Source organism: Dendropsophus ebraccatus, chromosome 1 (assembly GCF_027789765.1).
Source record: "Dendropsophus ebraccatus isolate aDenEbr1 chromosome 1, aDenEbr1.pat, whole genome shotgun sequence".
NCBI lineage: Eukaryota > Metazoa > Chordata > Amphibia > Anura > Hylidae > Dendropsophus > Dendropsophus ebraccatus.
In genome coordinates, this window is record NC_091454.1 from 21,785,920 (window position 1) to 21,802,127 (window position 16,208).

At 44.0% G+C, this 16,208-nt stretch overlaps 1 protein-coding gene across 6 annotated transcripts in view; it reads right to left on the reverse strand.

Annotated features, from left to right (window-relative positions):
* Positions 1-16,208, reverse strand: part of SGCD (sarcoglycan delta) — a 474,695-nt gene that overhangs the window by 153,529 nt on the left and 304,958 nt on the right. Inside the window, exon 1 of one of the 6 annotated variants that reach the window (XM_069968928.1) lies at positions 5,231-5,376. The exons of the other annotated variants lie outside the window; for them this stretch is intronic. The gene's annotated coding sequence lies outside the window, so the exon portion shown is untranslated. Of the gene's footprint in view, positions 1-5,230; positions 5,377-16,208 lie in introns of those variants that run through there. 6 annotated transcript variants of the gene reach the window in all.

Sequence of the window (16,208 nt, forward strand, 5' to 3'; positions counted from 1 at the left end):
TGTGTCAAAAGTTGTAACTATTGAGGGTGCGAAGACCCTCACTGAAGCCAGAAACACTATTGTTCACTAAAGAATAAACCACCGCCAGAGCAGCTAACCAATCCTGATAGAAAACACATGAACGTGTGGCCATGCTGAATGTTTATGCGTATGTGAAGGCTGGGAGGGATAGCCATGGGCCGATGATATTTAGGCAATGATCAGACATAGTATGTTGGTCATTTTCTTGGTCTATGTAAACCAAGCAGAAACAAAGGGGCGCAGCTGAACTAAGCACTTCTGTCTCTGCATGGAAGTTAGTGAGGGTCTTAAGGTGTGCGTATACCTTCAATAACCGACAACCAAAAGATCATTAAGTTGCCAGTTATCTCTCCCGTTCAGCCCCTGTCGTCCACTAAACACAGAAACGTTCAGAAACGTTCTCTATGGTTGTGTGTGTGTGTGTGTTATGGGGGAGGGTTAAGTTGCAGCCAGAGAGCTGAGTAGAGCTGGGTTTATCTCATCCAGAACAAAAGCGTTAGGCAGTGATTTTTCATTATGCCTGTGTGATACTGTAGGTCCCCTGACCGGTCACTAACTAGGTTGTCCCTGGTAACACCACTTCTCTGGTGGTTGGTTAGCGGTGCAGTACAGCTAAGCCGGTGATGGTACTGTTGTGATGCCAGTGCGAACACAGTTGTGATGGTATACCTGCTTTTATGTCGGTGACCTGACGGGTTGTGATGGGTCCCTTGGGCTTTTGTTACAGTGGTCTGGAGTGGGAAGATGACCCACCCGGACTGTCTGTACCGCCACCCACAGAAGGGGGAGAGTAACCCAAGGAGCATGTAGCCGGTATGTGTAGGTGCTGGTGCAACGATCACTGAATACAGGATAGCTTGATAATAGATAACTTCTGTGATACAAATTTGAGCTCACCGAATCTGTGCTGGGAGATACTTTAAGTGCTGAGGTAGAGTAGCAGTGCTTGTTTAGCTTAGTGTTGAGGGGAGGAGAGGAGTTTGTCGGGAGAGCCCCAACCCAGGGTAGTAGTGTGCTGTGCTGGAACTTGAGAGATACTTGTGAGAAGAGAAGAATACTTGAGAGAAGAATACTTGTGCCCGTGTTTTACTAACCACCTTCTGCTCTATAGTGTCAGGGTACCCGTCCAACTAGGGTGACACAAGCCTCAGACTAATTTACCTGAGCAAAGCTAAGTGTCCAAGGGTGTCTCGGTTTCTCCCGCACTGTGAGATAGAGTATGTAGACCTTGGTTACGGCTGCTTTGCTCTATCCGGGTCAGTTCCTCTGTCTTAGTATACCGTTCTGCACTTTTTGGAGAGGTTCAAAGTGTAGGCTTGGGTGATCTCTGACTTGTCCTCTTCTAGGGGTCCACTAACACAGCCAGTTTGTCCCGGACAGGGAACCTGGCAGAGCCACAGCCCTGGCTATGTTCAGCAGGGATGCCTGGTCTGTGTGTGTCCTACTCCTCAGATAATCAGAGAGAAACTGATACTACACTTCCTCTCCCCAAGTGACTACTTCCTACAGGGTATGTAAGAGTCCCTGTGAGGAGAGTCCCTGGTGGAGAAGAGAGTGGGCAAAGAAAGGAGAGTAGAGATAGATAAGGAAGAAAGAAGTATCTCCACTGCAGCTGTGACCACAGCTGTGCAATATATATATATATATATATATATATATATATATATATATAGACAAGCTTATACATAATTCTGACATCTAGCGGTGAAACTCACAAACATCTTCATAACCACCTTAGGTTGGAGTACTAGGCTTTTACGACAGATGTCAAACAAGGAACACCCATGGTGGGACACCACACCTGACTCCTATCTCCACCATCATCTGTTGGTAGTCGGTTGGGAGAGCCCCATACACCTTACACCAATGACCAAACCTGTCGCTAGTGACCAGTATGGCTGACAATAATATAAAGTGCTTAAATGAGCTCTTCTGCCTCATTTGTAAGACAAACTAGAATAGCCTTCAAGTAATACTACCGGTACAGTACATTACTCCTCTATGCTTCACCTGTCTGTTTGCCGTTCCCTCTCTAAGAAGACTCTCTAAGAAGTTTTAGTACTAGTTTAGTATTTACACATTGTATAGTTTTTGAAGAGATTTTACAATATGTGGCCAATAATTCTATACCAAAGCCTGAACAGGTCAATGACACAAATTAAACTCTTCAAGGCTCAAAAATGACTGGGTGTATCAGTGGTCATAAAGGGGTTAAAGTCTAAGCAGATGTCCCAAGTAAAGAGAGTCACAGTGATCCATGTACAGTAGCTTAGTGTAGTACTAGAAAATCCAAATCTGACCCTGAACATTAGAACATGACGCCCTATGACACTTGACACTACAAGGGGGGGTAGGGGTGGGGGTCTGGCATCTATTAATAAGACGACAAGATCCTGACTGTACTATGCCAAAATTCACTTCTTTCTGGCTAAAAAACTATTAAATAAAGTCTCAATGTTTAAAGGCAGGTCCATAGCGTAGGATATAAAATTCTGATTTCTTAAATTCTATTTCCTGATGTCATGACAACACATTGTAGTTTTATGCAACTTAATAATGCAGAATACAAAGAAGAATCGACTGCAACCCACACTCAGCAAGAGGAGAGGGTATAAATAAAATACTCAATTGTATTAATAAATAAAGCGGATACGGACCAGCCTGCAATGCGAAGGCGTACCCAGGAGGACGGCTGTAAATGTACGCCGCAGCGATATAAGCCCAGATTATTTACATAAAGCTGGTTTCCAGCTAGTTGCTCAAACTCATTCGCGTGCCTGCCCAAGGGTGCATTATTATAGTGGAAAGATATTTTATTTAAAAAAATCACATTGCATTCGGTATGGTTGACTGGCCGTCCATTCAAATAGATAGAATCCTAAATCTAGATGTATATGTATAGTTTTTTAAGCCAAAGCCAGAATAAATATACTGTCGTGTCAAACAGTGCCCCCCCATGTAATAACCTAGCCTAAAATGTAGGCAACTATGTGTCTAACTTCCCTGCAATGTGCTGTCCACTGCCTGTTGTTAGGGAAGATCTGTCTCTAGCAACAGAGACACTGAGAGGGAACACAGAAAAGGGGGGGGGGGTGGCTTAGCTAGTACTATGTGCAGGAGACAGGGAAAGAGGCATCAGTTCAGTGCTTAGTGTAACAACTTCCAGTGTGGCTGTGGTATCTTTCCTATCGGCTGATATAGCGCCTTGAAAACCAAGTGCGCTTAACACCTTGCATAATAGTGTTCTTTAAGTCATACCCCTGAATGTTGCCAGCCTGTTTAGTTGAATGCATTTCAATCAGCAACTATCTTATGGCATAGCAGAAACTTGTAGGTGCTTTCCTGTGATTGGCCAGATAAGTAAGGAAAGAGAAATACCTGTGTGAGTATTGCTGGCAAACAACTATCTGTGGTTCTACCCGCTGAAATGGAGAGAATGAGAAATATCTGGGCACCAAGAAAGGGGGGTCTCTGAGACTTAGCAACAGCAGTGAGAGCACTAAAATCACCACCACTCTAAGGGGTTAATCTAACAAATTAATGCAGGTGTTTACAAATCTATCACGTGTAACAGTACCCTATGTCCTTCTTTAAATTTTTGGATTCTTTTGACTTCATTATTGGCTTTGGCTTAAAAAAACTGCCACAAAAACTACCCCAGCCTTGAATAAGTTGCTTGAGGTGAGAACTCTGAGGGTGTATGAGCCATCATGTGGGCACTCCTCTCACAGCACAAAATAAATACTCCCTGGAGTGCCCCTTTAACATTTATACAATGGAATATGAGAATGGAAAATGTATATAGTGAATATACTCTCTAGAGAGAGACTATACAGCTGCCTGGGGTCCTGGATAAGAGTTTGGCCTAAGCTTTTTGCATACCTATTTTGCTATGTGTAGAGAATGGCCCCATAAAATGGTGATGTATTATTCCTCCTTACAATTGGACTTACATTACGTTAAGGGGGTTCTCCGGGCCTAGAAAAACATGGCCGCTTTTTTTTTCTTCCAGAAACAGCGCCACTCTTGTCCCTAGTTTGAGTGTGGGTTTTGCAGCTCTGTTTCATTGGAGCAGAGTTGTAATACCACACACAACCTGAGGGCAGAGGTGGCGCTGTTTTTGAAAAAGGAGAATCCGGGAGAATCCCTTTAAGGCTGTACATTGTTGGTATACAGGAAAAACAATATAGCAACATGTACTATGGTGGACCCATTAAATTTAAAGGGCCATGTGTAGTCTACCGATAACCGTATTCACCATACATTGTCTTTATCCCAACATATACCACCAACATACAGCCCGAACACAATGTGAATTCAGGCATCAGAAAACTGCAGTAAGTTGGTGATATATGTCAGAATGCCATCAGAAAGGTAGGATTTATCAAACTGGTGTAAAGTGAAACTGGCTCAGTTGCCCCTAGCAACCAATCAGATTCCACCTTTCATTCATCACAGACTCTTTGGAAAATGAAAGGTGGAATCTGATTGGTTGGTAGGGGCAACTGAGCCAGTTTCACTTTACACCATGTTTGATAAATCTCCCCCATTGACTTTACTAGCTCGAATGAAGTCTATTAGTGTCTACATTACCAAATGTATACTTGCAGATAGTGAACGACTGCAAAGTATATGATAGAATGTAGTTGCTAAAGGACTATGTGCAGTCCATGAAAATCAATGGGCTCACCATGGGTACCCTCCAGTGTACGTCAGATGCCTTTTTGATGTTATCCTGACATATACCAGCAATGAGCCGCGGCTTTCTTATGTGAACATAGATAAAAATATTAATAACCTGTCTGTTTGCCCAGGATCTCAGGTGGATAACCCATCTCTAGCGGCAGAATCCACTTCGTTATGCATATAAACACTGAAATATACAGCATGTTACCACCAAGCAATAACCGAAAAGTATAAAAGTATAAAACTATAACTATATCTATAAAAAGAACGTAAAATCACAATTCATAATGAAAGAATACTCAGTTGGGAACTTGACGGACACGCTGTATGTTAGAGCTTTAGGGTCTTAAAGGGATTCTGGAGGTATGGCTACGACCCTGGGTGCTGGCTGCGTCTTTAGTCACGTGACCTCATGGTTTGTGTTGTTACAGACCAGCACTGTCAATCACTCTACAAGACTCATAGACAAAATGTTAATCTTGTCCAACCCCTTTAAGACATTGTACGACTATATACACCTTACCTTTCAGTATCTGGACATAAACAATCCCCTCACCGCCACCATAGCCAGGAGAGAAGGGGCTCCACGGACCTCGCTGTACCCAGCCGGCCAGGCCTGAGCTCAGATGCCTGCGCTGTCTCTGTCTCACATTTTCCAGTTACAAACTTGCAGCCAAGACCCTGCCCAGCCCCTAAGAATTTCCTGCCCTGCTCTCTACCTCATCTCTATTAAAGCCTTGCGGCCTCACTCTAACATGGAGACTCTGCCAGGATCTGAGCGGCTCCCGCTCTCTGCTGACTGAAATAAAGTGGGGAACACATGTTTTACATTACTGGACTTCCTCTTCTTCCTCCTGAATATCCCCAGGGCCGAGATAATGATACTTTACACAGAACTAAAAGCACAGCACAGTGTCCGATTAATAAAGGATATCCATACAATAAACCTGAATAAAACAACAGTCAGGATTCGTCACCTCTAATCTGCTTTTATTTATCGTTGCCTATATGGCACCGACGTATTCTGCTGCGCAGCACGTAGTTTATCATGATTCACATGAGGCCCTGTCTTTTCCATATGTTACACGTATAGACCAATTTCCCTATCCTAAAAACTTCTTGAATGGTATCCTGGTGAAGCAAGACAATGTGGTGGTGTACCCCCGGTGTGATGTTATTTCGGAGGATTGGCCGTTCACTTGCTAGTACAGCTGGACCTCGAGGTGTCAATTTGTGACGCCAGTGCCGGGTAGGCACACAGGTGTGATGGCACGCCTGCTTTTATTTTACCTTTGTCCCCTTTGGTCAGTGTCCTTCAGGGCTGCTACGGGGTCCCTTGGGTTAGTGTAGTCACGGATGACCAGAGTGGTGTAGTCTCTTTATTATAAAAAAGGCTGTTTTTACTGAAGAGTACGTGCTTGCAGCAGGTCACAAGGTTATGACGTTTCTCTTGATAAAACACTTGATAACACTTGTGAATAAATACTTGGCAATACAACAACCAAATCTGCGACAGGAATATAGTGCTGAATACAGTCGTGCTGACTGAGTAGCGTGTTGAGTGATACAGAGAAGCAGAGTAGCAGAGAGGAGGGTGTTGCGAGAGTCTTAACCCAAGTAGTACTGTGCTCTGCCGGGATGTTAGAGGATGAGGTAGAAGAATACTTAGAAGAAGAAGAAGAAGCAGAGCACCTGTGCCTGTGTATTGACCACATAGTCTTCACTCAACCTTATGCCCACTAGATTTGGGGGACCCATCCTAAAGGGTGACACAGGCCCCAGACCTTGTTACCTGGGATAAGCGGAATGCTGAGGGTCTGGATAAGTTCCTAGCTTCTGTGGCTTTTGTGGAGACTGTCCTGCTCTGTGACTCTCCTAGTACACGGCGTGGGTTGAGGTTGTCTCTGACTTGTCCTCTCTTGAAAGTGTCTTGAAAATGTCAGCTGTTAGTTAGTACTACTACCATCATGTTCCATACTGTAGTACTACTATTACTGCAGTGTCCCAGAGCGGGGTCCACTGCTGTTTTCTAGCAACAGGTATAGGTCGGTACCATGTGTTGGAGACTAAAGTATGTGTAATGCTGCTCCCACCACCAGATGTCCCTGTTTAATACTGTCTTATGTGCACAGCTTAAGGTGCACTACACTAAGGGTTAACTGATTTCCACTATTGATTGTATGAGTCATGTCACTGTACACTTTCACCACACTTTATCCAATTTCTGAGCTAGTTACCTCAGGAGCTACTGCCCTATCACAGAGGGTTTTTCTATCTTCTAGGTTATATATAGTGGGGTTGGAATTGAACTAGCGGGTTGAGTCGGTTGTCAGTTAGTCAGAGTGAGTATGAAAGACAACACTTCTTAAAGCCTGCTGAGGGACTTTGTTGGGACTGGCCAGGCGGCCAGGGCCCATGTGCGGGCTATTCTCTGTTTCTTCCTATCTCCCGATTACCTAGTCATGTCCGGCTAGAGCACTACGAGAAAGGGGCTGTGGAACTCCAGGACTAAATCATATACATGTTGGGCTGATGTCCTTTTCTCTTATCCTGAGGATCATTCTAGGTACAAACCATTAGTTTAGCAAAGCGCATAAGCCGAGTCTCTACTGCAAACATACTAGATCCTAAGGGTAATCCTGACAGCTAGCTCTAGCCACACAGTGGGTCCTACATCACTGGATCTGTGTCAGGCTGTGCCCATAGACAGCATTAGGCAGAAGTTCAGATCCATGGGTTAAGGTATCTCTAAAGAACCCTAGCTGAGTGCCAAAGTAAGTTCCTGCGAGGTGCTCCCAACATTTACCCCCCCTGGGTCAATGCGCCCCACCAAACTACTATTTCTACACAGTTGTACATCTCCTGCCTTGTCCATTATGTTCTATACCAGTGCTTCTCAAATCCAGTCCTTAGGCCTCACCAACAGGTCATGTTTTGAGGAAATCCCATACAAAGGACACCTGTGAGAATACCTGATGCACTGAGTATAATTATATCACCTGTGAAATACTAAGGAAATCCTCAAAACATGACCTGTTGTTGAGGCCTGAGGACTGGAATTGAGGAGCACTGTTCTATACTGTACTGCTGCTACTACTACTATACTACCCTACACAGTCTCAAATCTTCTGCCTTATCAATCATGTCCTATACTACTACTACCATACTGTATCGCTGTTAGAGCAATGTCCTTGCTGTCTATTACAAACAATTACATTGCTTAAAGTAATGCACATATAGTGATTGGTTGTTATGGGCAATAAGAACACTGTTTACTATGCATCGGTCTTGATCCATGAGGATGCAATGTTTGTTGCTTGTTCTAGTCTGCGATCCTTGGATGTTTACCGCGAGGCGTTGCTGGGCAATTAGGAAGCAGCACTGTCACCTGTCTGATGTTCTGTACTCTGCCGCTTATTACATTGGGGGGGAGGGGGGAGAAATACCGATGTACACAGAAGCCTCTATGGCTGCTTGAGGTCTCTTTATGTCCTTCAAGGGAAGCGGCTATTCTGTACAGTGTTCCACTACAACCAGGTTTTATCCTTTTATCCTCTTATTTCTTAATGAATGGTTGCACTTTCTTAAAGTGACATTAGGAAATGAATATTAATGAGATCGGGTGCCCTTTAAAGTTGCCCAGAACCTTCCTGTCATCATTAAATTTTGATATATAGAGTTTCCATCATATTTGTAACAAGTATAGGGACCTATCGTTTTGATGTAGGAAAATTAATTTTCCCAGAATGCCCTGCGTTATGCTGTAATGTGCACGTTCTTTAACAGGCTTCTGATTTCTACTAGAAGAATTGGGAGTGCAGCTCTGGGATAAAGATCCTCATACACAGAGTCATGACACTCCCCTGATAGATTATTTGGAGGGAGATCAGGATCAGACATGTTAGACTTCAACTGCCTGATCCCTTTTGTATCCAGGGAGATCAGCCTCAGCAGCTTGTCAGCAGACGAACGATCTGATTGGCCAACTAAAATATAAAGTTTATGGGCTCCCTTACTCCTCCTTTCCCCATTCAGAACACAAAGCTGACGGGGTCTGGAGCAGGATGAAGCCCTTTTCTTTCCATGAAAATGGTGCACACTATATTGGAACCCAAAGGACCCCACTATAAGTTAACAGGGTCCACTGGTTGCCACTAGTGTCAGTCCTGAGATAGATCTGGCAAACAGATGGGAGTAGTACCTAACTATCCATGTTCATAAAGTTTTGATGACTGCAAATTTGTGATGCCACAGTAAAAAAATAAAAAGATACCCACCCACTGTGGGTTACCCTAGAATGTCATTTTGTCCCCCTACTTTCCATCACTACTTCCTGCTACCAAGATGTGTCTTCTCAGCAGGATCTGCCCGCACATTCATTGACTGACCACAGCGTTTTCCCGCCTCAGTCAGTGATTGGTTGACCGAGCAGGTCCTGGTTGAGTGATGTTAGAATGAGTGCTGTGGGGGATCCAGGGGTAAGTATGACTTATTTTTTATCTTAACTGTGCACCCAGCTATAATTCAAAAATCTCAGGGAAGCAAATAACCCCTTTAAGTCACTTTAAAAAAAAAAATAAAAGCCAGTAGCTCAAACCGAATTTTTTCAAATTGCCTTTTTGTTTTATACATTAATAGACCGGCCCTAGCGCGGGCATGCTGGTGCTGCAGTCCTTTTTTTGAACTGCGGCCTGGTTCCTGCACATAGCACCGGTCTTTTATTGATTACCGTCCGGGGATGAAGCACTGGAGGTCGGCCCACTGGCTGGCACCCAGTGTGACGAAACCCCCTCCCCTCTCTGACACTGCTCCATTAGAATCAATAGAGCTGCGTCTCAGAGGGAAGGGCTGATCATCACACAGGGGCATGAGGCATGAAGCCACAAAGCCCATAACACTGCCCAATCTCAGGAATGAATCTGCGCCTCTGCCCTGCCATGGGTTTAGATTTGGGAGCCAAGGGGTTGTCACAAAATATTCCCAAGTTCTTGAGAGGCAAATACACTACATTGCAGTATGCAGTAGAAAACACTTCTGGGAAGCCGTATCTGTACTAAAGGCCCGTTTCATTTTTTCCCATGGCTTTTATTTATTTATATTAGTTCGAAATAGTTATTATATTTCTGGCTGTAAAAAAAAAAAAAAAAAAAAAAAAAAAAAAAGCAAACAAAACATAATCGAATTTAATGTTACTGTGTATCACAGCGTTCACAAGAATAAAACAAATCTCATTATATGAGAAATCTGCCTGACCTACCTGAACTGTGTACAAACATTATCATAGCTGTCTAATATTGGGTTAGGCTCACATTACAGCTCCCTGATTGTGCGGCTGGAATTCAGATGGAAATTTGGCAATTAAGTTAATTATAACATTTCCGCATGCTATTGTTATAAAAGAAATTTAATATTTTCAGCTTAGTTTGGGTTCGGTGCATACAATAGTGTGGTTTGTGCTTTCACTAGTAGACAAAGTGTCACAATCGTTTATTTTTTTTTTTGCAGAAATCACTAGTATAGGCGATTTTAAGAAACTTTGTAATTGGGTTTATTAGCAGAAAAATGCATTTTTATCATGAAAAAGCAGTTTAAAGCCCTCCCCCCTGTCTTCATGATTTTCTATGGAGAGCATGGTGGGAGATGAGGCACCAAAACAGGACAACAAAGAGTTAATTTACAGCTACATCACCGGCTAACTCCTCTGCAGCCAGCACTGACCTCTCTGACCTCTGAATATGGCTTTCATGCAGCTCCTGCTGTGTAATGCTTTGTTCTCTGCTCTCTGCTGCCGACTAATCTCCCTCCTTCCTCTTCCCCCCTCCCCTCTCTATAGAACAGACAGGACTCCACTGATGTACGAGATTTCCTGATAATAAGTAGTGAATGAGAGAGGAGGGGGGGGGGACCTGGGGAAAGTCTTTTTGAATGCAGATAATAGCATATTTGCCTAATACCCAATTACAAAGTTTCTTAAAGGGAACCAATCACACTAAAATTTGGCATAAAGGTAAGGAAACGTGCTGGTACTTAAGCCAGCACGCTTCCTAACCATCCCCCTGCCCCCTCCGTCCCATGAACATTCAGCCCGCAAAGTTAGTTTAATCGTGTCCCATGCTCTATGCAAATTACCATACAAGTAGTCACGGTGGGCGGGACGGCTGTTCGAGTAGTCACGGTGGGCGGGGTCTTTGTCAAGTAGTCACTGGGTCCTGGGCCGGCTCTGGCGCTGTAATCACGCCCCTCCGTGATCACCTGGTGCCGCTTTACAACACGCCCGGAGGGGCGTGATTACAGCGCCGTAGCCGGCCCAGGACCCAGTGACTACTTGACAAAGACCCCGCCCACCGTGACTACTTGAACAGCCGTCCCGCCCACCGTGACTACTTGTATGGTAATTTGCATAGAGCGCTGGACACGATTAAACTAACTTTGCGGGCTGAATGTTCATGGGACGGGGGGGACAGGGGGATGGTTAGGAAGCGTGCTGGCTGATGTACCAGCATGTTTCCTTACCTTTATGCCCAATTTTAGTGTGATTGGTTCCCTTTAAAATCGCCTGTACTATTGATTTTTGCAAAAAAGTTAAAAATAAAAGGACAGTAACACGTTAAGGGTTATTTCCAGCACAGAGAATCCAAGTAATTTGCCATCTTTTTCTGATAGGATGGGGTTTGACTGTCGAGATACTGACCACCCCAAAGATTCAGCACTGACGGCCACCAACTACAGCACTGGCCCACTTGGCCCGTAATATACTCCTATCCTTGATTTGAGAGGGTCCCAGTAATGTGCAGGCTGTTTAATGTTTCTTTTAGAAGAAGTCTCGGCCACTCCCTGCAGTGGGCATGGCACTACATACCACCTGTGACATGCATACTGCTGCATAGGGAGCAGTCTGAGGCCTCTCTTGTGCCGTTTCATGTGACCTGCATTTTTGTTCCTTCAAAATCGATCTTACAATTAAAAGGGAGTACTTAAAAGGGTACTCCTGAGAAACAAAAATATTATAAAATTAATTTTATAGGGAAAAAAAATTTAGCTGCTGCTGTATTCTTTCCAGGAACTGTCCAGAGCAGGAGAGGTTTTCTATGGGGATTTGCTACTACTCTGGACAGTTCCTGACATGGACAGAGGTGGCAGCAGAGAGCACTGTGTCAGACTGGAAAGAATACAACACTTCCTACAGACATATATCAGCTGATAAATACTGAAGATTTTTTTTTTATTATTGAAATCAATTACAATTCAGTATATAGGGGTCTCTGTGTATCCCTTTCTATTTTGGGGGCTTCAGCACCAATTACTAATTTTCCATAGGCTTTTGATCTTAAAGGAGAAGTCTAGAGGAATTTAAAATCTGGCGGGGGGGGGGGGGGGGATTGATTACAAGTACTAATTTACCTTTCCCCATGCCCGCAGTGAGCGGCTGAAGCGGCCTCGGGGCCCATCCAGAAGGCATTTTTCCCTGAGTTGTAATAAGGCTCCAACTTGGGGGAAAAGGCCTGTCCCGACTGATGGACTGGCCGCTCAGCCAATCAGTCACTGCTGCAGTGTCCCACCCCAGTCACTGACTGGCTGAGCGGCCAGACCATCAGCCAGGTCGTGACGTGTCAGTTCCAGAGATCGCCAGGGGTCCCGAGGCCGGTCCCACCACTCACCGCAGACATAGGGAGAGGTCTGTACTTGTAATCAATTTCCCCCTGCGGGATACCGGATTTTATAATACGCCAGACTTCTCCTTTAAGATATCTCAATGACTCAATAGATATCTTTGGTCTCAATATTTTCAACGTACAATTGTCTTCCTGGAACCGATTAATATTGTAACTGTATTCGTTTTTACGGTTATGGCTGCTCGGCCTATATTCATACATTCCATCAATCCGTTACTCGTCGCTTAATGACATTTCACAATCCAAGGTCTGGAGAACTAGAAGCACCCCGCACAATCCATTCTATAAAACTTTGCCTCCTCTTGAAGTGATAGTCTTAGATTGAGACAGATGCTTGATATCTCTCCAGAATTCAAATTGCTAAAAGAATCTATAAGTAGACGACAAAGTAGGGACAATGCCACATCACCCGAATCTCCAAAGAACACCAGTCTAAAGAAATGGATTTTTCTTTTATTGTACTGTATTATCCAATTCATTGCTCGTCAACAAAATGGCAGAGAACACATTAAGCTGACAAAATCCTCTTCCTTTCCTGCCACAAGTAATTTATAATCATTTTTCATGTAGCACTGAATATGTAATCTACGATGTCTTTGTCGAGGCAGGAACTACTGTACGAATAAGAGAACATTAACTTGAGTCTGGAGATGGTCTACGCCGGCGACGCTCCATCATTTTATAGATGGAACAACACTTTTTTTTAGCCTGTCATTTTTCCTGGGTCCTAAAACATCAAAAGTCTCAATGTTCCGAGATCGGAAAGTTGGAGGCTAATGGAATTTATTAGCTAAATGGTTCTAGAGGTGATGTATGACCAGCGCATGCTGGGGTCTGTGCGAAAACAGGAACGTTGCAGATAAAGTAAAGGTCAGGTTGGGATCAGCAGTAGATGCTGGGTGTAGATTGCAATCACTGGGACCCCCATTGACTGACAGATTGGAGGACCCCAGTCTTAATAACACCCCCCACCCTCCAGCCACATGACTCCAGATAAGAAAAGTTCGAATAAAGCAGTAGGCACTAATCTACCCTGCGGATCCTATTCAATACAGATGGCCCTAATGCTGATAAATGGCTGGAATACCACTTCAACATATACCGTATAATAATGGTACAAAAAATGCAGTTATGGGTTTCGGTAGGCTAGACTAGCTAAGAGATTAATAGTAAAATCTCTGGTAGATTAGGGCAGTTAATTTAAGCAATGACATTGTGGTCAAGGACAATGAAGGGATTAATATTAACATCCCTGGTAGGCTAGGGAAGCAAAGGAATAATACTAATATCCCTGGGAGGTTAGGGCAGTGAAGGAATAATACTAATATCCCTGGTAGGCTAGGGCAGTGAAGGAATAATACTAACATCCCTGGTAGGCTAGGGCAGTGAATTAATTAATAACTTTTTTGGTAGTCTAGGACGGTAAAGGACTTATAGGAACATTCCTGGAGGTCTAGAACACTGAAAGGATTATTGGTGACGTCCCTGGTGGGCTAAGCCAGTAAAAAGAAAAAATCTAGTAACCTCCCAAGTGGTCCAGGACAGTGAAGGAAAATGGAAACATCCTTTTAGGAACTTACGTGGTCACATTGCTGGGGCGGCCAGTTTTGTTTTACACTACCTTGTCGGCACCGACGCGGTCCATTCTTCAAAATACTGCCTGCTTCCCGCGATCAGTGACGGTTTCTTCATATGCACTTTGGCCCGCTCTTGATTCTATAACAGGTAGGCCCAGCACCCCTTGTGTAACAATATCCCTTTCCCTCGGTGACTTGGCCAGACTTGGTTTTAATGGAGGTGCATCACCGAGGGGAGGGGATTTTGTTACACTAGGGGCGCTGGGCTCGCCTCCAGTGCATAGAGCAGAACTGGCGTCAATTGTAAGAAACAGACGGCTTTTTGATAAATGGACCAGGATCTCCTCACTGGCGCTGACCAGGTGGATTAAAAAAAAAAAAATTCAGTACATTCACTTTAACAATGGCTTAGCATGTTAAATGGAGCTAACTATTGTTCCTCCATCCCATCAGCCGATCACAGAACATCTTAAACAATTATAAATGCTTGGCGACTGGCTGACTGGAATGATTTAGTGTAATCTAAGTGGCCCCAAAGGGTGTGAGTGTATGAACCCCCTCCTCACTTGGGACCCCTATGCGGCTTCACAGGCTTCCCATGCTATACGTCTGCCCCTTGCATCGGACTCCCACAAAGACTTCCATACTCACGAATCCTTATGAGCCGCCTCTTTAGAAGAAGCCAACTTTGGGTTTTACCGCTTTCTACTGCTTAAAAAAAAAAAAGAAGGTCTACGAGGCCACGAGGCATGAATATTAATACGTTAAAAATTCTGTGAACCGCCATGCTTTCTCCAACCAAACAAAAATTTCTTAAAGAGATTACTTACGACTCCTCATCCATTTGAGATCCAACCGGTCGCGTCTGAGAATTGGAAACAGCAGATTGAATTTACATATCGACTTATCTCTGCGGATGAAGAAACCCAACTGCACAACCGCACACCAGCCCAACAATGTTTTTGAACTGAGCCGAGAGTAGCGCTTTTTTTTTTTTTTTTTGTATCTGCTCCACAGTAAAATCTGCAGCCGCTTCGCGGGAGATTAAACAGACTTTGACAGGGTCAAGGGAATGAAGAAAAGCACAGCTTATAATGCAAGTCCCTCGTCTGACATTAATTACTGAAGACCACAGGAACATGGGATAGAAAGGGATGGTGCGGTGGAAGCGGAATACGTAGGAGCAAGTGAATCCATTAGAGACTTCCGATAAGCCTATCACTATCTTACAGCATGCTGCTATCGTCTGGATGCACTGTTCTCTACAAGGTAGAACAATACGGGGGCTGTGGAATTTCGGCCAGGAGAGCTTAAGCTCTAATTTCTGGATATAAAGCTCAGAACTGAGGAAGAATGAACTTTTTTTTTTTAAATACAAGAAACACATTTTTAGGCAAGACAAAACACGGTATTATCCCTAGGCTCCTACCTATGAGGGTACATCTACAGGCGGTGTTTTTTTTTTCCTCCACAAATCTATTTTCTTGGCTGTAGCAGAACAGATATGGCTGATATGGTCATAACAGGATTGGGACTTTGGGCAGATTAGGTTGGATTCACATCACTTTAGGTCAGAAAGCTGTTAAAAAGGTATGATGACGCACAGGGGTTGGGTTGGACTAGATGGCTGGAACACCAAGTACAGGTCAAATGTTTTTTTTTTTGTTTGTTAATGAGGTGTGAACCCGTTTTGCACATAATACAGCTAGAATATTTTATATAAATAATAAACCCCCATACAACTTTTATATCTTCAATTGAGTTGAGCAAACTTTGAGCGTACTTGAAGTTTGGTCAACTTTAGACTTTGACTAATACAGATGTTAATTCATTGATTGAAAAATTTTGTGTTTGGGGGAGATAAGTCACCCCCAGAACTTTATGCTACCATTCGGCCTCCCCTTTCTCCATTCAGACCATTGGCCATGGAATGTGTGAATGCAGCCTAAGGCCATGTTCCCACTATGTAAATTCCTTAGTAATCCCAGCCGTTGTAACAACGGCCATGATTCCTACAGAACTTACATAGTGCTGCCTTCTAAGGAATCCCGGCCGGAGTGTATACACATGGTATACACTCCGGCCGGGATCCCTAGCAGTGCCGCAAGAAACTGACATGTCATTGAATAGCGGCCGCAGAAAACCCTGTCAGTTCACACAATGGAGTGTGCGGAAATTTGGATACGGGCGTGTACGGATGCTCCCACATCCGAATTCAGTGGCAGTAAAGATAATCCGGCCGGTACTGCAG